Source organism: Schistocerca gregaria, chromosome 4 (assembly GCF_023897955.1).
Source record: "Schistocerca gregaria isolate iqSchGreg1 chromosome 4, iqSchGreg1.2, whole genome shotgun sequence".
In the NCBI taxonomy this organism is placed as follows: domain Eukaryota; kingdom Metazoa; phylum Arthropoda; class Insecta; order Orthoptera; family Acrididae; genus Schistocerca; species Schistocerca gregaria.
In genome coordinates, this window is record NC_064923.1 from 272,003,225 (window position 1) to 272,029,209 (window position 25,985).

General features: G+C 43.6%; 1 protein-coding gene across 2 annotated transcripts in view; it reads left to right on the forward strand.

Annotated features, from left to right (window-relative positions):
- Positions 1-25,985, forward strand: part of LOC126365992 (protein GDAP2 homolog) — a 929,669-nt gene that overhangs the window by 211,081 nt on the left and 692,603 nt on the right. For both annotated transcript variants that reach the window (XM_050008813.1, XM_050008815.1), the window contains exon 3: positions 13,240-13,280. The gene's annotated coding sequence lies outside the window, so the exon portion shown is untranslated. The remainder of the gene's footprint in view (positions 1-13,239; positions 13,281-25,985) is intronic.

Sequence of the window (25,985 nt, forward strand, 5' to 3'; positions counted from 1 at the left end):
CTAGCGCCGGAGTATGGCACGTGTTCTCCTGCGCCTCACAAAATAGACACGGAAACATGAGCTGCTTTTGAACATCAGATCATGATCTCGTTTAGAGAATATCTTTATCACACTGCAGTTGCGTCAAAGACTCTGTAGAACTTCCTTAAGTTAATTTAGTACGACGGGTACAAGGAGAGATAGATTCTCTTATTTTTCTATAATTAGGAGTCACAGTCATGTACAATGATCTGATGCGTTCGCCGTTTGACAGTTACTTATTTTTTTCAGGATGCTCTGTTGCAATTTTGGCTTTGTAAGTGCCGTCAAGTGAGTCTGCAATAAACACACATACACTGAAGCGCCAATGAAACTGTTACAGGCATGCGTATTCAAATATAGGGATGTATAAACAGGCAAAATACTGCGCTGCGGTCGGTAATGCCTATATAGGACAAGGAGTGTCTGGCGCAGTTGTTAGATCGGTTATGCTGCTACAATGACAGGTTATCAAGATTTAAAGTGAGTTTGAACGTGGTGTTATAGTCGGCGCACGAGCGATGGGACACAGCATCTCCGAGATAGCGATGAAGTGGGGATTTCCCCCTACGACCATTTCACGAGTGTAGCGTGAACATCAGGAATCCGGTAAATTATCGTTGCGGCCGGGAAGAGATACTGCAAGAACGGGACCAACGGCGACTGACGAGAAACGTTCAACATGACAGAAGTACAACCCTTCCGCAAATTGTCGCAGATTTCAATGCTGGGCCGTCAACGAGTGTCAGCGTCCGAACCATTCAATGAAACATCATCGATATTAAGAACCTTCAACATTGCAGCGCGTCAGCAATCGTTTGTTAATATATTAATGGACTAAGATCCGCCTCGATTGCGAAAAAACACCTAGTGTTCACCTAGGTTTCGGTGCGACGGGACACGGCCCATCGAACACATGCTGATGTGAGGTGGAGTGTACACCATTAAGTTAAGTTATTCTTTTGACTTTGTTCACATGTACTTTTGTGTGTCATCTTATTCTTTTATAAATATATAGCTATGCTGAGCTTTTAATTATTGACAAAGGTCTTTATAGACACTTTTGAGTTTATTGTTCTGAAGAAGGTGTAGTTATCTACACCGAAACCTAGGTAAACACTAGGTGTTTTTTCGCAATCGAGGCGGATCTTAGTCCATTAATATATCATCGATATTGGCTGTGTATCCTTGATCACTACACGACACTAAGCTTTACGCCTCGCCTGGGCCGGTCAACACCGACATTGGGCTGTTTATGACTGGAAACATGTTGCCTGGTCGGACGAGTCTCGTTTCAAACTGTATCGAGCGGAAGGACGTCTACGGGTATAGAGACAACGTCATTAATCCATGGATCCTACATGTCAGCAGTCTGTTCTTCAAGGTGGTGGAGGCTCCGTAATGGTGAAGAGTGTGCAGTTGGAGTGCTATGGGAACCCTGATACGTCTAGATACGACTCTGACAAGTGACACGGACTTAAGCATCCTGTCTGATCACCAGCATCCATTCATGTCCATTATGTATTCCAATGGACTTGTGCAATTCCAGCAGGACAATGCGACGCCCCACACGGCCAGAATTGCTGCAGAGTGGCTCCAGGAACTGTCTTCCGAGTGTAAACACTTCCACTCGCCACCAAACTCCCCAGACATCAACATTATTGAGTATATCTGGGATACCTTGCAACGTGCTGTTCAGAAAAGATCTCCACCCCCCCTCGTACTCTTACGGATTTATGGACAGCCGTGCAGGATTCAGTGTGTCAATTCCCTCCAGCACTACTTCAGACATTAGTCGACTCCCGACCACGTCGTGCTGCGGCACTTTTGCTTGCTGACGGGGGCCCTACGCTATAATCGGCAGGTGTACCAGTTGTATTTCAGCACTAGTACATTACTAGCGATGTGCTCCGGCTTCGCACGGGCAACGCCAACTCTCTATGGCCGGACGTTTATCTGCCGTAGAAATACAGTAATACATTGTAAGCACAAACCTTCCTCGTGAGTCAGTATCTTTAATGAAAGCCGTATCAAAATCCTTACTGTAGGTACTAAGTACTATGTAGGTACTAGGTAAGGCCTTCCCATCGTATTAGTCCTGGGGTGTATCTTTTTTTTCCAGACTGAATCGATCGATACCAGTCTCTCCTGGATTCGTTCGTCCAGTACCATTTTTTTCATCATTTATGCGTTTCCGTTTTTGCGGGGTAGCTTGGTTTATTAACATGCTTTCCTATTATTACCATTCCTTTCTTGTTTTAGTGTTAATGAGAACATTAGGTATACTCTGAATCCAAATATACGGAAACTCTGAAAAACTTCACAGTCTGGTACATACGTGGTCAATTATAAGTGCAGAAACAAATACAATTTATAAAAGTCAGTACAATTTATATTTCAAAATAACACATGAATGTCTATATTTTCTTTCAGTAATTCATGTTACAGATTATATTTTCAAATCATTGTAATACGTTTGAGTTTTGCCTTTGATATGTTTTTTGTCTTTGGTCTTGAGGTTGGTGCCTTGTGAGGCGAGCAGTTGTGAACGATTGTGGTTGTGAGACAGTCATGTGACGACAACGTTTTTAGTAGACAAAAGCGAATTTTGACTGTAATTAAAATAGAAATGGAACATAATATCAATGCTTAAATGTGCCCGAGTTGTTTTCGAACAGAATAACCTCTTCACTACTCAGATTAAAACAATTCACAGGAAATTTTTCTTCTCATTTTTCCAACAAACCAATTCACAATAATGACAAAAATACAGAAGAAATGTTTTTTGATGATTCAGTAAGGTATAAATGGAAGTTCACATGTATGGACATCCATTCTCACTTATTGTGAATGGATATTAGCGTTTGTTTTGTATTTTCTCTTCCTGTTGCAGTAAAATATTTATTTTATTTGAAACTATTAACGGCATATACTAATGTATACAGAAAACATTTTTCTTCATGCTACTCTGTTCGGAATACATGATTTCCAATACATATTTTCGTTGATGCTCTGAAATTGGCTCATAAGTGCAAGGAAATAAGAATCGCGCAATAATTTTCAAACTATTTCAAAAATTTCAAAACTATTCAAGTAATAGTTTGCTACTGCCAGTTAAAAAATATTTACTTTTTAGTATAATATTGAGCGCATCTGTTTTTCATAATACGTAAATAAATTTCGCATTTGATGCACACGACCCTTGCTTTGAAATTTCAGTGAGATTTCTTGCACTTTGAAACATTGTTCACGTCAAGAAATTTTGGTAGGTGCCCAACCTTTTCAAAACACACTTCTACAGTTGTCTGCAAGAGAGCTATTCCTTGCTGTTCTATATAATTACATATTTGTAATTACAACTATGCCAACATGTATTTTGTAGTGTTACTAGTAGCCCTTTTTGTTTAGCTATTTGATTGATTCAACAACATACATGGTACATCACCCAATAACTGGCAATCACATGGTCTATAAAATGATTAAAAATTCATACCGTCCATTTTTCTGTGCCAATATATGATAAAAGTCTGTCACAAAGATTAACATCTCCTATGTTTTCATTGTAGAATTTCGCTGTTATTGGTTGTGGAACATCTAATTACTTTTTCTTGTATCTACATTATGACGTGAGGTCCACCCACGAGGGTGCTCAGAAAGTGTGTTATTTCATAGTAATTAATTAAATTTATGCAAATGTGAACTATTATCACCATCCAGAAAAGATGGAACAAAGATTCTTAGTCTAATATTTAGACGTAACAAATATTTATAAAGCTTGCTGTTTTTTGAAGCAGCCATTATCAGCATGCGGCAAACTAAACTAACGTACGAATTGTTCTTTGCAATGCGATGCGTTCTCGCGTTAAAACTAAGGACTAGAAGAACCACATTTGTGGACCCTCATTTCTTAAGCTTAGATATCCTTGTATTTGTGGAGAAAATAATGAACGAAGATCCATATTTGTGTACCAAGAGAAGGAAGAGTATAAAGAACCAAGAAGAATACATGTGCTTCAATCTTGAATTCAAAACCCGGCCTATTATTGTGAAAACGTAAACGGTAGAAATCTCCCCTAAACAACGAAGACAGGTAATTATTGGTCAGATAATCGTTCTCACACTCGAATTTACTAATGCAGAAAATAACTGACGATTCACTACAATTGCATGCTAACATACTTGCTTATGATGTTTAGCTCTACGAGTTATGTGAGAAGTGGTTAGGGCATGCAGCAGAATAATGTGGCGTGGACTTAAATTTAGCAGTCTATAAGAATGTATGCATTGCCACAATTTACAGACTGATAAATCCTACCAGGTTATCGGGAGGAGCTAGGTAAAACTCCCATCCCAACATCAAGATTAGGTTCTTCTGGACCACTTCCGGCAGTACCAGGGTGATTTCTTAAGCAAAACCGTGAGCACTGTGCATTTCGAGCTTGATACTCGGTTCTTATTTCCTTTCAGTCTTCTCGAATAATATTTTACGGCATAGTTCGGAATACACTACCGTCGGGTCTGTTGCCGAACACAACAGATTAGTATTGCACAGTCGGATTATCTGTACGCGGCTAACTACGGTCGCTTTCACAAAAAGATAATGAGGTGTTGTGTCGTTTCTCTTCCAATACTCGGAATGGTTGTGCTGTAGCCCCTTGCCTATCAATGGCTTAATGGCTAAGTAAGGAGTGAAGAGTAATGAAGTCATTGCTTCTAACATGTTCTTCGCCAGCACTGGGCAGTCTGGCGGCTTTGCGTTTTGTCCACTTCATTCGTCAATATTACGTACTTATTGTCATAAAGAAACAGGTTAACATAATGATTAACTTATATTTTCAATTTTATGTGAAGAGAATCTACACATTAGTCTCATGGTAACTGAAGGAAAAAAAGGAAAAAAAAAGTCGCGTGATAGGTCAACAGTGTCAGATACGCTCACTGATCTACGCCCAAGAGAGAATAGCAGGGACATTTATCGTAACTAGTGGTACCACAAATCACCATTTGTCATGATTCGTTCTTCCTTAAATTACGGTGAAATAGTGTCATGAAGAAAAAAGGACAGCAACACAGAGGCGCAACTATTCTACTGCACTTGTAATCCTTTCTGTCTGGCAGCAAATTGTTAGAACAGCTCTCGAAAGTTTTCGAAATGCGTCGGTTTTAAACACAAACCGAAACTTCACCTCTGGATGTACATTGGCAGATAATTTGTTGAAACGGGGTGTGAGAGTGCACTTCTTAAAAATTTAATGTTGCAATCTTTAGGAGAAAAAAAAAAAGTGTATCAAAAGCTGCAGGTTCTTATGATCCACCGAGACTAGATCACGTGATCGTGTTAAAGTCTCGATTCTGCCAGAGTATGAGTGTAATGATCAAAGCTTCAAAGGAAACAGTGACGTTTAACGTAAATTAAGTACTTCTGAAGTGGAAAACAATGTCTGGCCGCTTCCGTAGATGAGTGGTCAGTGCGGCTGACTTTCATGTGGAGTCCCAGATTCGATTCCCGTTATAGCCAGCGATTTTTCCATCGTGTTGTGACAAGAACATAGTGCTCTCAGCCTCGTAATGCCAACTGAAGAGCTACTTCAGTAAGTAGTAGCGTCAGCAGGTCACGAAAACGGACAGCGCCCGGGAGAGTGGTGTCTCGAACTCGCGCCCCTCCATGCCACCTTAAAAGACATTACTGCGGAGGATGACACGACGGTTACTCGGCACCAATGGGTCCGCCACGGCCTGTCAACGGAAACAAATATAATGTTTTAGCTGAACCATGAAACGGTTTGAAAAATAAGAAGAATCATTATCTTAATAAATACCGTTGCATTCTAATACAGGCGGGATCAAAAGTATCCGGACACCTGGCTGAAAATGACTTAAAAGTTCGTGGCACCCTCCATCGGTAACGCTGGAATTCAATATGGTCTTGGCCCACCCTTAGCCTTGATGACAGCTTCCACTCCCGCAGGCATACGTTCAATCACGTGCTGGAAGCTTTCTCGGGGAATGGCAGCCCATTCTTCACGCAGGTATCGATGTCGGTCGGCGAGGCCTGGCACGAAGTCGGCGTTCCAAAACATCCCAAAGGTATTCTATAGGATTCAGGTGAGGACGCTGTGCAGGCCAGTCCATTACAGGGATGTTATTGTCGTGTAACCACTCCGCCACAAGCCGTGCACTATGAACACGTGCTCGATCGTTTTGAAAGATGCAATCGCCATCTTCGAATTGCTCTTGAACAGTGGGGAACAAGAAGGTGCTTAAAACATCATTGTAGGCCTGTGCTGTGATAGTGCCACGCAAAATAACAAGCGTGCAAGCCCCCTCCGTGAAAAACACACCATTACACCACCGCCTCCGAATTTTACTGTTAGCGCATAACGTTTTTCCACTGTTCAATCGTTGAATGTCTCTAGACCAAGCGAGGTGTCGTTTGGCATTTACCGGCGTGATTTTTTTTTTAAGAGCAGCCGCTCGACCATGAAATCCAAGTTTTCTCACCACCCGCCTAACTTTTACAGTACTTGCAGTGGATCCTAATGCAGTTTCGAATTCCTGTGTGATGGTGTGGATAGATGTCTGCCTATTACACGTTACGACCCTCTTCGAATGTCATCAGTAAAGGTCGGCCTGTACGCTTTTGTGCGGTCCGTGACCTTTCACGTTCCCACTTCACTGTCACATCGGGATCAGTGGACCTAGGGATGTTTAGGAGTGTGGAAATCTCGTGAACAGACGTATGACACAAGTGACACCCAATCACCTGACCACGTTCGAAGTCCGTGAGTTCCGCGGAGCGCCCCATTCTGCTCTCTCACAACGTCTAATTGACTACTGGGGTCGCTGATATGGAGTACCTGGCAGTAAGAGGCAGCAAAATGCACTTAATATGAAAAACGTGTTTTGTGGGCGTCTGGATACTTTTGGTCACATAGTGCATGTAAACAGAAAATATTATTGCAGAACAATTTCAAAATGTACCTTGTTAATTTACTTCAAATTTTTACACCTTACTGTGATAAACATTTAGACTGTGTGGACTGTATATATTTTTAATATGTAAGTGTAAGTATACAGTACGCATTAATGAAATGTTGCTAGCAAACAGGAAAGTTGTTTTTATGGCTTACTGGTTTATGACTGGACTACTATTGCAGAATGTGAGTTTGCCATGACAATAATAGAGAGTCGGGATCGTCGTGAGGGGGAAAGAGGAGACAGGAAACGGGTGAGAGGAAATGGACATAGAAAACTGGAAGGAGGAGGTGATGGACTGAGAAAGGGAGAACGAGGAAATGGAGAGAAAGTGGCGCAGGAGAAGATAGACAGGGAGAGGGAGAGGAGGAGATGGACAAAGAATGGGAGAGGCGGAGATGAACAGGAACACGGGAGAGGAAGAGATTAGGAAGTTTATCCAGCTCCCATGCATTATTTCTCTTTCATTCTTTTCCATTTAAGCAGACTGAGCCACAGAAAAGCGTGGCGCGCTACAGATAGTTGCAAATATAGTTAAGCTGTAACGATTTGTACGGTAAGGATTGACTGCAACAATTGATGGAATATTTATGCTCAGATATTTTTAATAATTCTGGGATACAGTCTTATCTCCTATCTCATTATATTTGGGGAAACGGGCACAGTATATTGTTTGTTCATTCCGAAGCACTACCGCTTAAGCCACGACTTATTAGCTCTCAAAATTTCTTCCTCTTTTACTAGTCCAACAAGCAAAGTGACCTTTTTGTTTTAACTCCGTATAACAGGCAGCAATCTCGTTTAACATTTCTTATTCACCGCATTTCCTGTGCGTTGTGACTTCGTGCAGTTTATTTTAGTGGTTTCTCCAAGCATTGTTTGTAGGCTTCTAAGCGTTTGCTGGGTAATAACGGTCATAGGTCAGTCATACAATTAGAATAGCTGATAGTAACTGCTGTTTTCTGAAAATCGCAAAAGTCGTACATAGATGCTAAGCCATAGGAGAAGGTGTTCAAAATTTCCAATCAACGACAGACCGATACTTTGTGACGTTCATTCTAAGAGTGTGCGAGCTGATCTATTGCAAGCGTATCCTCGTGTAGCTGCTTGATGGGTTCAGAAATTCATATTATCGAAACCCAACTCTAGAGAGTTTATCATTCTTCAGGGGTGATGTAGTTAATAGGTTGGCTGCTGGTCTGTACTTTGCGCCACTAATGAAATACTCCCCTCACTAATTACAGGGACGGCTTACTTCAGCTTCATTTGGTTACGTAACTGGATTGGAATAAGGTTAATCGTTATGTAAGGATGTTGCTACGAAACTGGTTAGATGCTGTTGTGTTCATATTTTTTACTCGCGGAGAATTTGAGATTTCGTTTTAGTAATGACATAAGCATTGGTATGTTCCCATAAGTTGTGTTCTGTGACAACATGGTCATAAATTTCTGTAATGCTGAAGTTAATGCATTTTTTTCTGAAAGTGCAAACTATTTTAGCCACCACAATTTGTCTAATTTAATCGAACAAACTGAATATTAATTAAGACATCTATATTACATTTCTATACAGTTTTGGCATGTACCAATTTTTAAGTGCAGGTGCACATCGATGACTTGTTATCATATTTAAATCCAATTCGTGTTACGTGGACAAGGAATTTATTGCCTTCATCAATTAATATTTCTTGTGTATAAATACGATAAACGAGAACCACTACGATCATACGTTGCTCGTTGTATGGGAAGAAAGTAACGCATTGTCCATCTATTATTTGAAGTGGCATCCACAAAACGTTATTGTAAAATCTGTAGTTTCAGTTACTGTTTTTCCCTTACTAGAATTAGACCCCGAAAGCTCCTCGGGTTAAAATATTCGACAACTGACATTATTTTATTTGTACTGTGGCTGTTTTACAAGTAGGATTGTTGAGGGAGACCAGGACCAGCTACAAATAGTTTTAAGAAGCTTTGTTTTACTACCGTCGCCTGTTTTGCGCCACTATGCCCCTCTGCAAATGGCTACATTTGTTTTATTACGGTACTAGAATCCTCAGTAGAATGTCGCCCGTTCGTGTGCTGTATACAGGGTGTATCATAATTAATGGCGTAAACGCGTACAGTTGAAAGTACACGATACTAGAAGCAAGAAAGTCTCAGTAAACATAGGTCGAAAATGCATACCTCAAGAGGTACGATCAATTTTTCATCTTCGATACTGTGAAACAAATGTCTTCTACTGCAAGCTCTTCGCTTTCCATATTTTGGGAAGTGGCAGTGTGGACCAAAACAAGAAAAAAGTGTCCAGTAAAAATGTGCTCTAAAATACATACGTTAAGAACTTTTTCATTTTCGCTACTTTGAAACATAACTCTTTTTCTGAAGAAATGCTCGTAACTTTTAAGGTATGCATTTTAAAGCACATGTTTGCTGGACTTTTTTTCTTATTGTGGTCCATACTACCACTTCCCAAAACATGGAAAGCAAAGAACTTGCAGCAGAAGAGATTTGTTTCACAGTATCGAAGATGAAAAATTGCTCGTAGCTCTTGAGGTATGCATTTCCGACCCTATGTTTACTCCGACTTTTTTGCTTCCAGTATCGTATACTTTCAACTGCATGCGTTAACGCTATTAATTATGATACACCCTTTATAATATTTAATCAATTAGGGTCACTTTACAAGTTTTATGGATCTACATCTAAGTACGTACTCCGCAAGCCACCGTACGGTGCGTGGCCGAGGGTATCCTGAACCACAACTAGTCCTTTCCTGCCCTGTTCCACTCGCAGACAGAACAAAGGAGAACCGACTGTCTGTATGCCTTCGTATGAAGAGTTGTACAAATACGCTAATATGCGTGCCGTTTGAAACATGTAATAGGCGCGAGTTGCGTTCACTATTGTGCCGGGAAAAAACACACTTGCTGGTATAACAGTGGGTTCTCTGCGTTTGTTCTGGAAGGAGATTGAGTGGAACAGTAACACACAAAACACACTTTGTTACAGTTTAGATATGGAGATTTACTTGGTACAATCCACTTCCACACGAATATTCCGAGTATTTACAATTGTCTCGGGATATTAACGTAGCACTTGATACAGACAAATTTATCAAACTATTCACTTAAAGTATAATTGAGGTAACGTTCACATTAAGGTCTGCAGAATTTTAATACACTGTTGTTCTATCTAAAACGGTGCTGTGGTGTTGATCGGTGACAGCGATCTGGGCAGAGCGTCCCTCTGCTGGGCCGTAACTAGACCATCGATTGCGGCGGCGTAGTGAAGCTCTAGGAGGCGTGGCTGCACTGGCGTTTCTCATTCGCCGGTGCGGCACGTGGTGACTACCGTTCTGTGTGGTTTCGTTGCGAGTTGCCCACGTTGCTATGGCGCCCTTTTCTTTAGACAACAGCACGTACACTTTATTTAATCATGTGAACGCCTTTGTGTTCTAATGAACGGTGATTCGGCTCCTTTTGGATTTTATGCAGAAGGACCAAAACGAGACAAACCACCGTTTTCCAGAACAAATGTAAGTCTACGTAACTCACTAATGTCTTCAATTGAATGTCCATTAGCGTAGTTTTGTGTATTATACATGTCTCCCACATAGCTTACGAAGGGGCTCTAATTACTTTCATATTCTTATAAAGTGCAGAAACAGCCAACATGACGGTGACACTATAATAAAACAAATGAAGGCATCCAATTCTGTCGAGTTACGTTGTCTCTTAACAATCCTATCACTATCTGAACTTTCCACGTAATGTTTCGAGACATAGCTGCCAATTCATTCTATTATTCACATTAATGTATATTAATGTACTGAAATATACTGAGATATATGTTCTTATTTTCCTGATCTACATGACTCAATAACTTCTGCATTGATTGAATAGCTTCAGCCATAAGCGCTTTTCCCCTAATATGGAGCGTGACCACTACGAAAGCTGAACGCTGTTTCGCATCTTTGTAATGTGAATTCAGCTAAACGGTAGTGAAATCTTGATGGGAATTTTTTCTCGTACGTGATCTGTTGTAGAGAAGTCCATTAAATACAAGAGACCAGCTTATCTCTGTTGTGTTGATTTACAGAAGGCTTTCGACAGCATTCAGTTAACAGATGCGGTAAACCTGCTCTACAATCGGGGGATTCCTTCCAATTTAATAAAAACAATTGAAGGCATTTATCCTAACAACCACATCCAGGCGAAAATTGGTCCCACGTTGACTTTCTGCGTAGCAGTTAATAGTGGTATTCGACAAGGTGATTCTTTGAGCCCATTGCTTTGTAGTATAGTCATGGGCGAGATATCGGTATCGAAGGTATCGGCTGGTAGTAGTTATAGAAATGGAGGACGAAAAAATAAAAGTCATCTGTTATGCTGACAACCCGCAGACACGTTGACATATGTTTAATGTGGCAACCGATAAACTAAATATGATCATATCCGTTCAAAAACCAAATGTATGACCACACCTGTGGAACCAGTTAGATGCAAACCGAAAGTGGATGGAAAAATTATTCAGCAGCTAATGACAGTTATAAGGCCTACAACTTTGCTTCCGCCGTTTTGCAATAGACGGCAGTAGCGGCAAGTGGGCTGCGGGTGGTTGCTCATAGTTGTAATACAATAAGCTTAGGCAACTGTAGACATTATGCCATAAAAATATTAATCGATTTGTGATTGCATCATAAGGTTATTCTCGATTAAGTACGTCAACTTACGTACTCATTTCTATCCATTTACGGGAAATTTTAATTTTCTGCTTTAACATGAAGAAATCTGCGGCTGTGGCTCTTAAAATGCTGGGTAAAACCAATGGTGAGGGAACTATTAGTGGAAGAACGTTTTCAACGTCTTTAGAACGGTGCCTGATGTCGGAGACCGGCATACTGGTGGAAGACAGAACGTTTTCGTAGCTACTGAAACAGACGAAGACAGTCACAGGACATCATTATCGAAAGCAATTGCTGCGTTAGAGCCCAGCACTGAAACACAAACGGCCACAATACAGTGATAGATACGTAAAGGTAATTTTGCAACAGGTCTTTGCTCGACCCCATGTCGCAAAACCCGTCAAAATATACATGGAAACGTTGAAATGAGAAGTCCTACCCCCTCCAGCCGTATTCTCCATACGTTGTTCTCTCTGACTACCACCTTTTTCGATCAGTGACATACAGTCTGGCTGACCAGCACTTCCGATCTTGTGAACAAGTGCAAAATTGAATCGATTCATGGATCCCCACAAAAGACGCCAAGTTCTTCCGCCACGGGCTTCGTATGCTATCCCAAAGATGGGAGGATGTAGTGGCCAACGATGGACGATCTATGAATCATATTTTTTGTAAGTTTTTCACAATAAAGCCCCGAACTTTGAGAAAAAACGGCGGAAGCAAAGTTGTAGACCTAATGTATATCTTGGTATTGAACTATCCAGTATTGGAAATTTCTAAGAGGACTTTAGAGAACAAGTACCAAAAGCAGATAAAGTGGAAAGATGTTCAAATGTTACTATTTGGAAAAATAAACATGTAGAAAAAGATGCAAAGGGAAGAAAATACAAAACAGTAGTGAGCCCAATAATGACATACATATCTGAGATGATGCGAAGGATTACAGGAAAGGCTCTGGGAAAAAGAGAGACAAATGAAAGCGTTAGAAAAGGATTGTAAGTCGACTCCATTAATGAGTCGATAATGAGAGAAAGCATGAATGCAACCAACACACAGAAGGGATGGGTAAACGAAAGATTGTGAAAATCGTTAGAAATAAAGTTTCAGTTGGTAAAAGAAATATTTGCCGTCTAAGGAAAAGATGGAGAGAGAACTTCAGGGTAGACTGAGAGGTACTGAAGTAAACAGGCTTTAGCCTAGGAAGAAAGGAAGAAGAATAAGAAGAAGAAGTGAATTGTTATATTCTAACTTCTGTTCACTTAAACAGTAAGTAGTCACCTAGATGAAGATGAACCTACCTAGATGTAGGTGAACGTCCACCATCTGACACATACAAATACAGTGTGCGGTGTTGACATTCTACAGTCTTCGCCAATCTTCAGGTTTTATGTTCGGGCTAATTCTATACCTACTGGACTATTTTATAATACATTTTGTAGGTATTGTGTTATGTTATGTCATTGCACCCAACTGATATCGTCCTATAACAGTTCAGTGTATTAGTATTAGCTATCTGTAACTCATATTCTTAAGAAAACTGACATGAATACTTTTTCTTTCAGATTTTGGATGTCGTCAGAGATGAACATTACATCAGCTCACTGTAAGTACTGAAATAGTAAACTCATAATAATGATTTCCTGGAAATAAATGTCAGTAGCTACTGGTCCCCATACAGTTCCTCGCTGAATTATCATTTTACGTGTGAGACAATAATTCTAACAGTGTACGTTTATAAATTGTTGAATTATAGCACATAAATAACTACGAGCAACCACTGATGTCACATAATATTACGAAACTGTACAAATTTCTTGCGATATGCCATAGAAAGGACAGATACAGCTCTGAAGAGCATCGCAAATACAGTATCATACATATTTCGAACTAATATTTGGGCTTGATCTAACGTAGTTGGTGGGACATTGAGATTCTTCCAACTTTGATACCCTGTAACATATCATTAGTCAAAACTCTAGACGACTCTCTCCCTTGTTTATACTTGACGGATTGTATAATAGTGCACTTCTCTAAAGGCGATTATGAAATCTTCACAAGTGCAGACTTCAGTCGGAGTCAAACGAGCCAGCATACGCGACAAGGGAAAACAGCGCATCCCGATTTGCACAAAAAGAATTCCGATCATTTGCGGTAGAATTCACTATTCAGCTATTTCAAAGCAAAACGAGGATAATGGAATGCAGTCGAATTGAGTCGGGTGATGCTGAGGGAATTAGAATAGGAAATGAGACAATTAAAGTAGTAAGGGAGTAGAGAGGATATAAAATGTAGACTGGCAATGACAAGGAAAGCATTTCTGAAGAAGAGAAATTTGTTAACATCAAGTGTAGATTTAAGTGTCAGTAAGTCGTTTCTGAAAGTATTTGTTTGGAGTGTAGCCATGTATGGAAGTGAAACATGGACGATAACTAGTTTGGACAAGAAGAGAATAGAAGCTTTCGAAATGCGGTGCTACTGGAGAATGCTGAAGATTAGATGGGTATATCGTACAACTAATGAGGAGGTATTGAATCGGATTGGGGAGAAGAGAAGTTTGTGGCACAACTTGACTAGAAGAAGGGATCGGTTGGTAGGACATGTTTTGAGGCATCAAGGGATCACAAATTTAGCATTGGAGGGCAGCGTGGAGGGTAAAAATCGTAGAGGGAGACCAAGAGATGAATACACTAAGCAGATTCAGAATGATTTAGGTTGCAGTAGGTACTGGGAGATGAAGAAGCTTGCACAGGATAGAGTAGCATGGAGAGCTGCATCAAACCAGTCTCAGGACTGAAGACCACAACAACAATAATTTCGGATACCGTATACACGTGGCTCTTAGGGAGAAGATTGGGTCGATATATATATCGTGACTGCTCGATAATTCTGCCACACGAGTAGCCGAGATAATACACTAAGGTGACAAAAGTCATAGGACACCTCCAAACATCGTGTCGGACCTACTTCTGCCCGGCGTGGACTCAATAAGTCGTTTGAAGTCTCCACCAGAAATGCTGAACCACGTTGCCTTCATAGTCGTCCATAATCACAAAAATTTTGCCAGTGCAAGATTTTGTGCATGAACTGACCTCTCGAGTACGTCCCATAAATGTTCGATGGGATGCTAGTCGGGCGATCTGGGTGGCCAAATCATTCGCTCGGATTGTCCAGAATGTTCTTCAAAACAACTGCAAACAATTGTGGCGCATTGTCATCCATGAAAATTACATCATTGTTTGTGTACATGTACGGCATGAATGGCTTCAAATGGTTTCCAAGAAGCCAGTGATCGGTTCAGTTGGATCAGAGGGCCAAATCAGTTCCATGTAAACTCAGCCCACCCCGTTATGGAGCCACCACCGGCTTGCACTGTTCCTTGTTGACAACTTCGCTCCATTGCTTCGTGCGGTTTGCGCCACACTCTAACCATTCCATCCGCTCTTACCAACTGAAATCGGGACCCATCTGACCAGGCCACCATTTTCCAGTCGCCTAGGGTCCAATCGATATGGCCACGAGCCCAGGAGAGGCGCAGCAGGCAATGCAAAGGCACTCGCCTCGGTCGTCTGATGCCATAGCCCATTAATGCAAAATATCGCTGCACTGTCGCTATGGATAATTCGCCTTATGTCTATCATTGATTTCTGCGTCGATATCACGCAGTGTTGCTTATCTTTTAGCAGTGACGCGAACGCCACTGCTCTCGGTCGTCATGTGAAGGCCGTTGGCCACTGCATTGTGTGTGGTGAGTGGTAATTTTTGAAATTTCGTATTCTCGGCACGTCATTGATACTGTGGGTCTTTACTTTTGTCTTCTCAGTGTATAGCCAACATATCACTAAATGCATCTGTTTACGAAGTCAAATGACTGTTTTAGAAGATACACATCACGGGGTCTTTCCCTCGTATATCTCTCCCCCAGGGGCTCAGCATTCACTTGCTGAGTACGGGCTTGGCGACCCCGGGGTCCTGAGCTGGGGACTGGTCTGCGCCGCCAGTGTCCTGACACCGTAACCCCCGGACATGCTTCAGCGACCACCGTACGGCGCGGCGGTGAAACGTTGTGTGCTGCGGGGAATGGTAATCTTGGCTTGACCGCCTGGATTGCGAGGAAGGCCAACCTCTATAAAAACCCCTCAATCTTTCGGTGTGCTCCGCGCCTAGAAGATGCATGGCTGTTGGGGTGGAACAGTCGCAAGCGGGCAACCTCTGGGGCACCTGCCGCACCCCAGTTGTATAAGGCTTACTCAGGCACGCGGGGCTCTGTCTGAGCGGACTTTTAGTTCCCTAGCTGCTCGTGGGACCACAATGGACCCTTCGACCTCTACTTTTCCCCCTACCAGTGGCTTGGGTGGGCCGCTGGTTGGAAAACACACCCAATCGAAAAAGCGGCTACGCGCTGCGAGTCCTCCAGCGCCTGGTGTTGCTAGAGATTTAACAGAATGTAGTAACGGAGCACATGCTGATCATCAGAATGTGTTTTTGATTATTAAAAGGAAGGAGGGTAGCTTTGAGAGGGTTTCTCCCTTTTACATCCACAAGGGTCTTGAGGGAATTGCAGGAACACTGAAATCTGTAAAGCGACTGCGCAATGGGACTCTGTTAGTTGAAACTTCTAGTTCCCGTCAAGTCGCTGCCCTTCGGAAAGCAAATTGTCTAGGAGAGTACGCTGTCGAGACCGAGCTCCACTCCACTTTGAACTATAGTAAGGGTGTTGTGACGTGTAGGGACTTGGTGGATATCCCCATAGACGTGCTAAAATCTGAGTGGGCTGACGAAGGAATTGTTGACGTGCAGCACATTATGAAACGAGTCAATGGGGACCTCGTCAAATCTGACTCGTTTATTCTCACATTCAGTTGCCCGAGACTCCCGGAGCATGTTAAAGCGGGGTTCTTACGTTTGTCCGTACGGCCATATTTCCCCAACCCAATGCGCTGTTTTAAATGTCAGCGCTTTGGGCATACTACGTTGGGGTGCAATGGAATAGCCACGTGTGGTAAATGTGGTCAGCCTGCCCATGACGGAGCCGATTGTTCCTCGCCTGTGAAGTGCGTGAATTGCTCTGGGAGTCACCCTGTCTGGAGCCGGATCTGCCCCATCTATCTCGAAGAGCGGAAGGTACAGGAGATTAAAACCTCTAAGCGCATCCCCTATGGTGAGGCCAAGAAGATCTTTAAGGCCATGCAACCTCCTGTTTTTTCCACATCTTTCGCTTCCGCTCTCAAAAAACCGGTACAACTGGCCACTGTTGCTACACAAACGGAGGTTGCTAGTGTTAGCACTAAAACCTGCGCTTGCCAGTGCACTTGTGCTGCTGCGGTTGTTTTGCAATCTGCGGCTCTCCCCGCTACATCGGACAAGGCCGTGGTTGCTGACATTGAGGTACTTCCAGCCTCCCCCCATATGGCGCCTTCTGCCCAGGCGAGTCAACCTCCAACTGTTGACAAGGCTCTGCATTCCAAGCCCCCCAAGACAAAGCCTCAGAAGCTGAAGGTTCTGCCACCTGAGGAGACTAGTCAGCGTCGGTCCGATGATGATGCCATCGTACTGTCTGACATCTCCCGTGGGTCGTCATCGGATCTTATGGACATTGATGTCGACCGGGGGCGGTCTTCTCGCCCCAGGAATAAATCTCCGGCCAGTACGGTCTCTCCTCCAAAGCACAGAGGCAGGGTGAAAGTTCAGCCACCCTGATCACTGGCTCCCATATTACAGTGGAACCTGAATGGTTTCAGGACGCATGTGGCCGAATTACAACTCCTCATACGAGAGTGCCCCTTGTGCTTATGTCTCCAAGAGACACATTTTCGGGCCACTGATTCTCCTTCTTTACGCGGCTATACCGCATATCGAAAAGATGATCTGACGGGGCAAAGGGCAAAGGGTGGTGTTGCAGTTTTTGTCCGTGATGTGCACCCCTCATCTGAGCTCACTCTCGTCACCGACTTACAAGCAGTTGCAGTTGACATTCTTGTGGGTCGGAGGCTCACAGTCTGTTCTGTTTATTTACCACCTCCGGATGCGATAGACACTGAGGCTCTCACGGACCTTATTAGCCAACTCCCTCGCCCATTTCTTCTTCTGGGGGACTTCAACGCTCATAGTGTCTTATGGGGCTCTCCGACTACTTGCCCCAGGGGTCGCATTCTGGAAAGCGTCATGATGTCTGAAGAACTGTGCCTCCTCAACTCTGGTGCTCCCACTCATTTCTGTGCTGCTTCCGGATCGTCATCGGCTATTGACCTTTCCTTTTGCTCTCCTGCACTCGCGGATTCTGCTCTGTGGGAGGCTGCAGCTGACCTCCATTCTAGTGACCACTTCCCCCTCTGGATTCGCCTCCTGGATGAGGCTGTGGCATTACCAGTGCCGCCCCGGTGGCACCTTTGCAGAGCTGACTGGACACTTTTCAGCCAACTGGCTGTTTTGGAACACCGTGCCAGCGTCCACGAATGGGTAGACCATGTTGCAGCCGTGATCTCTCATGCTGCTGAATTGTCCATCCCACGGTCATCCGGTCATCCCAAGAGGCGTCCTGTCCCTTGGTGGACCACTGAGTGCCACTCAGCCATCCGCGCTCGCCGTGCAGCACTGCGCCGCTTCAAGTGCCGTCCCTCAGCTGACAATCTTGCGGCCTTTCGAGTGGCAAGGGCCAGAGCGCGGCGGGTGATTAAAGAGAGCAAACGACGGTCATGGCAATCGTTCTTGAATTCCATCTCTCGCTCCACTAGTTCTACGAAAGTATGGGAAGCCATCAGGAGGATTTCCGGGAAACTCAGCCAGCTACCTGTCACAGCTTTGCTGCATCAGGGATGTCTCCTCACGGCGCCGAGAGACATTGCCCAGACACTGGCCATGCATTTTGCGGAATCTACCGCCACTATTAACTGTGATCCAGATTTCTGCCGCTACCGCACTGCCGTCGAAAGGGGTCACTTGGACTTCCGGTCTCTAAATTCTGAACCCTATAACTGCCCCTTCACAATGTGGGAACTGGATTCTGCGCTGTCTGTGGCTCATGATACTGCGCCTGGTCATGATCAAATCCGGTACAGCATGCTGCGGCACCTGTCGCTGCCATCCAAGGAAGTTCTCCTGAACTGTTTCAATATGATATGGTTATCTGGCACGTACCCTGACTCGTGGAGGGAGGCAATTTTGATTCCCCTCCTCAAACCAGGGAAGGACCGAACGCATCCCAGTAGTTATCGGAGTATTGCCTTGACGAGCTGTGTTGGGAAGACGTTGGAACGCATGGTCAACCGCCGCCTGGTTTGGCTGCTCGAGACCAGGCAGCTCCTTAGCCCCTCTCAGTGTGGCTTTCGGAGATGTCGTTCCACTATAGACAACTTGACCCTGCTTGAGGCCGCCATCCAGCAGGCCTTTCTACGTAACCAGCATTGTCTAGGGGTCTTCTTTGACATTAATAAGGCGTATGACACTACTTGGCGCCGCCTTATCCTCAATCAACTCCATGAGTGGGGCTTTCGTGGCCGTCTCCCCATCTTCATTCGATCCTTTCTTTCTCACCGCCTCTTTCGGTATCGGGTTGGTAATGTGCTATCGGATTTGTACGTGCAGGAGAATGGTGTTCCTCAGGGCAGCGTTTTAAGTGTCACCCTCTTTGCCGTTGCTATTAACAGTATCACGTCCACTATCCGGAGTCCTGCCCAATGCTCCTTGTTTGTGGACGATTTTGCTGTTTTCTGTTCTTCCTCCAGTCTTGTCAGTGCTAGTCGGCAGTTACAGCTTACGATAAAGCGCTTAGAGGCATGGACTGCAAAGACGGGTTTTACCTTTTCTGCAGACAAATCTGTGTGTGTTCATTTTAATCGTTCTCGGCGTCTTTTTACCTCCCCTGAATTGCGTCTGAGGGACACCGTTCTTCCTTTTAGAGACACTGTGAGGTTCCTGGGCCTCACTTTTGATTCCAAGTTGTCGTGGTTGCCTCACCTTAAAGACCTCAAGGTGCGGGCCCTGAAGGCACTGAATATTTTGAAGTGTCTGAGCCATCGGTCCTGGGGAGCAGATCGGGCGCGTCTGCTTCAGTTTTATAGGGCTTTCGTCCGATCGCGTCTTGACTATGCTTGCACCGTGTATGGGTCAGCAAGGCCTTCGTATCTGAAGATCCTTGACGCAGTACACCATGAGGGTATCAGGCTGGCCACTGGTGCTTTCCGTACCAGTCCCATCCCCAGCCTGTGTGCTGAGGCAGGGGAACCGCCGCTCGCCATCCGGCGGAAACTCCTCATGGTGCGACGGGTGTGTCATTTCCTTGCCTGTCCTACCTCCCCTGCGTACCCTACCGTTGCCCGACCGCCTATGGAACGTCTCTTTTCCAGTCGTCCCAGGGCAACAAAACCATTTGGGATTCGTGCCAAGCATTTGCTTGAGTCCCTTGGTGTGGAGCGTGTGGCCCCCCAACGACAAGGTTTTACTCGCCTGCCTCCCTGGTTGCTCCAGAGGCCCAGCATCCTTTTAGACTTGTCGGAGAACCGGAGGAACTGCACTCCGGCGTTTGTTTTTACCTCCTTATTTTACGATATTTTAAATCAGCATCCGGACCATGTACCTGTATTCACAGATGGCTCTAAACAGGGGGACACTGTTGGTTGTGCTGTTGTTTTCCCTGATCGAGTCGTCAAGTTACGGCTTCCTGCGGTGTTTACCATCCTCGATGCCGAATTATTTGCAATACTGCGGGCATTGGAGCAGATGAGATGTGTTCCCAGTATTAAGTTCCTCATCTGTTCTGACTCCCTGAGTGCCCTTCAGACCATTCAACACTTGTACCCAGCGGATACGGTCGTCCAGAACATCCATGATGCCCTACTCCACCTGCAACGGCAGGGGAAGGTGGTTTCTTTCTGCTGGGTGCCGGGGCACGTGGGTATTAGGGGCAACGAACTGGCGGATGTGGCTGCCAAAGATGCATGTTCCCTCCCTCACGTTGTTGAATGTGCCGTCCCCCTCCATGCTGTAACCTCCCTTTTGCGTTTTCGTGTTATGCATCAATGGGAAGAGGAGTGGTTGGCAGTTTCTGACAATAAGCTGCGTCTGGTAAAGGCCACTACGCGACCATGGCGTACGTCCTACCAGTCATACAGGCGGGATGAGGTCCTCCTCACTCGCCTCCGCATTGGACACAGTCCCTTCACGCATGGTTTTTTACTCCGGCGGGAGGACCCCCCAATCTGCAGTGCTTGTGGCGTCCAGATTACTGTCCGCCACATTTTACTTGACTGTCTTTTATTCTCTGACCAGAGGGCGGTGGTTTCCTTGCCACCGGATTTGCCCTCTATTTTGCAAGACGACGCAGCGACTGTGGTTAAGGTTTTACGGTTTTGTGTCCTGTCCAATCTGTTGCCTCGGATTTTAGGGAGAAGGTTTTAATGTGCTGCTGGGTGACTGGCTCACCCAGTTTTTAGGTAAGAGGTCCGCCAGTCACGATTACCTCCTTCTTTCACCTCGGTATCTATTCTCTTTTCCTTGTGTTTCCTTTCCTTTTTTAGTGTGTTTCTTCTCCTCTTGTTTTGCCTCTGTATGTGCGCATTTGGAACTGCGTTAGGCCTGTGTCTTTTAGCCGTTCTCCTTGTTCGGCGTCCGTCTTCGTCCCTTCACCGCCTGTGTTCCTGTTTCTATGCGCTTGGGCGCTGATGACCACGCTGTTTAGCGCCCGTAAACCTCAAACACACACACACACACACACACCCTCGTATATCTCAAACTGACGTGTCAGTTATACGACTTCAGCAAATGATGTAAAGGCTTTACAGATACCTCTGCCAGTCATGAAACTTGTTGACTACTTAAATTATGCATTAGATAATTAAAAAGGAAATAAGTTAAGTAACCATCAAATTTTGAGACTTTTCACATGTTTGAAACACCAGTGGTCGATTAACAGTCAATATGGCTTTAAATTGCACAAATCAGATAATAGTGTGCTGGCTACAAACGTTACAACGTCCGAACTTATTATCATTGAAGAGTTCTCGTTGATTTTAACGAAAAATAACGAGAATTATCGGTTCTGTTAGTGTGTCTTAGTATGTGCATACTATATATTGGTAGCAGTGTTCCAGCGTGTTAAAAGTTTTAATGCAAGTAGCTTTCAGAAATTAAACTGCAGCTTGTAGTCTAGTAACGAGTCCACATCCAAGGAAATCTGCTGGTTTGTAATTGAGGAAGTCAAGTGTGAACTCATTTAGATGTAAGGCGCTTCACTTAATTTTTTCTGACACAGGGCGACAAAAATTTATGCCTATGGGCGTGATACAGCAAGAATGAGGGAGATGTTTTTTTAAGTATCCTTCTAATATGGGCAAAGACAAAGGTGCGGATATGTGCCTTGTCGAGTAGCAGCTGTACTACATGGAATCGTCTCTCTTGGGTTCTTTCAACTACGAACGCAAGACATCAAATGACCGCACCTACTACTATTACATTCCTTGGTAGTAGTTCGTAGTAACGACATCTTATGTATCCTAGGAAAAGCGTATCATTATTTTCTGAGGATGTGCAAGAACTCCTACGCGGCGATACCTTTTATTACACTTCAGGCACGTATTTCTCGATTTAAATGTTTTCTGGACGTGATACTTTTCGACATCAGCTACGGTCTTAGGCCGCAAGTGTTCATGTTGTTCACAAGAAACGAGATGGATGCAAGCTGTGACGTGCAAACAATTTCCCGCTTTCTAAGCTTTTTAACGGACTACGTATGTTACACTTTGGTCTCAACGTCACCATTGAACATATTTCCAAATCCTCGAGAAGATTAACGTGTGAAAAAGAGAGGAGGAATTTTCTCTTCAGAGACCGGTCGGTTTCTTGAACATAGTAAGTTGCTGATAATAAGCGGCCCTCTTGTAAATGGCACAGCCATTTTTTGTAGCAATTTCTCCAGTAGCAGTCTCCTTGCCGGCAACAATGAACATTTATTTGAAAAGTGCCACAAATTCCTGTTGACTAACCGCACAATAATTGTTCGTTACGAAGATCTTCATAACTAAACTGAAGAGGAAGTACAGATCAGACTCGGTGAATGGAAATATCAACATCAGCAAGACCAAGACAGTGGTGATGGCAGTCAACAGAGATGGACAACCAGCAAGTGTAAAACTAGGAGACCATCAACTAGAGTGTGTGGACCGTTTCCCTTACCTTGGAAGTGTAACCTCCAGTGATAATTTGGTCAGAAATGAATCACCAACAGAGTGCAAAAAGGATATGAATTCTACCAACAAGTAAGATCACTTTTATGGGATGACTTAATTCCAAAACCGGCCAAACCGATGATGTTTAATAGCTATTTCATGCCAATATTGACCTATGGTATATACCCTCACAAAAAGAGAATCATCAAGGCTGGAAGCATCAGAGATGAAATTCCTTAGATCCACCATCCAGAAGACCAAGATGGACAAGTTAAGGAATGAGGAGCTGAGGAAAGAAGCCGGAATTAAGACATCCCTGTTAGATCGAATTGGCACATCTAGACTTCGATGGTACAGGCATGTGATGAGAATGGAGCCAATTAGAACAGCCAAAATAAATTTGGAAAGACAGGTGGATGAGAAAAGACCTCAAGAAAGACCTCGAACCCGATGGATGGGCTGGGCTTGATTAAGGCTGATCTAGTGACCAGAGGATGGACAGTGGATGATGATCTCTGTGAACAGGTGCACCTATTCGGGCAGGACGAAGGGGAAGAGGCTCATTACCAGTACCTGGGAAACTGGAACTGTTAAATGATGATGGTGATGATGATGATGATGATGATGATCTTCATTGCATGCCTGTAATTTCTACGACAAATGAATTCACTTGCATAAAAAATTAAACTAAATCTGAATACGATAATTTACAAAAATTTACATTCATGTCTTTCGTAAACAGCAAACAGACGGCACCACAGATTTGGTAAGTATATGTTGCATTTTTCGGAAAAAGATATACGTGTATAGCATTAGTATTACAACTACTCTCGTCAATGGACCAGTAAGGAGGTCTATCGTATTGGTTGGTAGCCAGCTTATTACGTAGGTAATACAGCTTCGCATGTCTAGGTAACTAGTACCTCTAACCATATTTTTGAAGAAAAAGGACATCACACACATCCATGCCCGAGGCAGGATTCGAACCTGCGACCGTAGCGGTAGCTCGCTTCCAGACTGTAGCGCCTAGAACCGCACGGCCACTCTGGCCGCCTTTACCATCGAAGATGGAAGGGAGATTTTCTTAGAAAATTTAATTTCCTTTTGACTTTTTTCGTTTGATTTGATTGCCTGCATTATAGTCAGTACCTCGAAAGTCGAACATATTTTCACAGAAACATCACAAGTCTTTCGATTCTTTTATTGTATGTTAATCACAAAATGTCAGTTTGCAGTTAGGCTGGAGTACATGCTAAAAGATATGATCTCTACTACTAAACTGTCTCCTGTAATCATGTGACTACATTTTACGCAGGTGGTGGAGAAGTGATGTTAAAAGTAGCTTTCAGGCTGCTTATTCAAAGATATCGCTCCTCCATCGTTCTGTCAGTCGCTGTTCATCCGCATGTGACAGTGAACTGATTCCGATTATGAAACTTCTTGGAAGACTAAAACACTGTAGCGGACGGGACACGAACCTGGGATCTTTGGCTTTTCCCACGAAAGATGAAGGACTCGAGTTCGAGTCGCTGACCGGCCAATGTTTTAATCCGCCAGGAAGCTTCGAATCGTCGCAAACTCAGCTACAGAGTGAAAATTTATTCTTATGCCGATTATGTACAAGAAAGAGAGAGGAAATATAAAAGAAATTGTGTTTTGGCTAATTACTTACAGTCTACTGTAAAAGCATGAAGCTAAAGTCCGTCAAATACTTTCTGTGAGACGTGTGGCAAGAAAATAAAATCGGTTTCACTAGTTCTTTACGTTGTTGTTGTTGTTGTTGTTGTGGTCTTCAGTCCTGAGACTGGTTTGATGCTGCTCTCCATGCTACTCTATCCTGTGCAAGCTTCTTCAACCCCCCGTACCTACTGCAGCCTACATCCTTCCGAATCTGCTTAGTGTATTCATCCCTTGATCTCCCTCTACGATTTTTACCTTCCACGCTGCCCTCCGATACTAAACTGGTGATCCCTTGATGCCTCAAAACATGTCCTACCAACCGATCCCTTCTTCTAGTCAAGTTGTGCCACAAATTTCTCTTCTCCCCAATTCTATTCAGTATCTCCTCATTAGTTACGTGATCTACCCATCTAATCTTCAGCATTCTTCTGTAGCACCACATTTCGAAAGCTTCTATTCTCTTCTTGTCCAAACTATTTATCGTCCATGTTTCACTCCCATACATGGCTAAACTCCATAGAAATACTTCCAGAAACGACTTCCTGACACTTAAATCTACACTTGATGTTAACAAATTTCTCTTCTTCAGAAACACTTTCCTTGCCATTGCCAGTCTACATTTTATATACTCTCTACTTCGACCATCATCAGTTTTTTTGCTCCCCAAATAGCAAAACTCCTTTACTACTTTAAGTGTCTCATTTCCTAATCTAATTCCCTCAGCATCACCCGACTTAATTCCACTACATTCCATTATCCTCGTTTTGCGTTGGTTGATGTTCATCTTATATCCTCCTTTCAAGACACTTTCCATTCCATTCAACTGCTCTTCCAAGTCCTTTGCTGTCTCTGACAGAATTACAATGTCATCGGCGAACCTCAAAGTTTTTATATCTTCTCCATGGATTTTAATACCTACTCTGAATTTTTCTGTTGTTTCCTTCACTGCTTGCTCAAATATAGATTGAATAACATCGGGGAGAGACTACAACCCTGTCTCACTCCCTTCCCAACCACTGCTTCCCTTTCATGCCCCTCGACTCTTATAACTGCCATGTAGTTTCTGTACAAATTGTAAATAGCCTTTCGCTCCCTGTATTTTACCCCTGCGACCTTTAGAATTTGAAAGAGAGTCTTCCAGTCAACATTGTCGAAAGCCCTCTCCAAGTCCACAAATGCTAGAAACGTAGGTCTGCCCTTCCTCAATCTTTCTTGTAAGATAAGTCGAAAGGTCAGCATTGCCTCACGTGTTCTTTACTTTATCCTCAGCTAATAATTGTTTGCGAGAGATACATTGCATCTTCAACACGTGAACGAAAAGTAATTTAATTTACTAAAATGTTCTCGGGTTTCAAGCAGCGTCAAGTGCTTAGCTGCCCATGAGCTTTCGGCAAAGATCTCCTCTATCAAATGGTTGATAGTCAACCATATGACAACGGCAGAGGAGATCTCTGCCGAAAGCTCATGGG